Here is a 231-nt window from a genome sequence, read left to right as displayed (position 1 = left end):
AAAAGAGACTAAACCAAAAGGAACCAAAGGACAAAGAGAGAAAGAAAACCAGAAAACAGTAGAAAGAACGTGAGAGCGAAAGCGAAAGAGCACGAAAGGGAGAGCGAAAATGCACGAAAAGCAGAGCGAAAATGCACGAAAAGCAGAGCGAAAATGCACGAAAAGCAGAGCGAAAATGCACGAAAAGCAGAGCGAAAATGCACGAAAAGCAGAGTGAAAATGCACGAAAAG

Source organism: Penaeus monodon, chromosome 29 (genome assembly GCF_015228065.2).
Source record: "Penaeus monodon isolate SGIC_2016 chromosome 29, NSTDA_Pmon_1, whole genome shotgun sequence".
In the NCBI taxonomy this organism is placed as follows: domain Eukaryota; kingdom Metazoa; phylum Arthropoda; class Malacostraca; order Decapoda; family Penaeidae; genus Penaeus; species Penaeus monodon.
The sequence above is the reverse complement of the archived record's forward strand: the minus strand, read 5'-3'. Positions refer to the sequence as shown.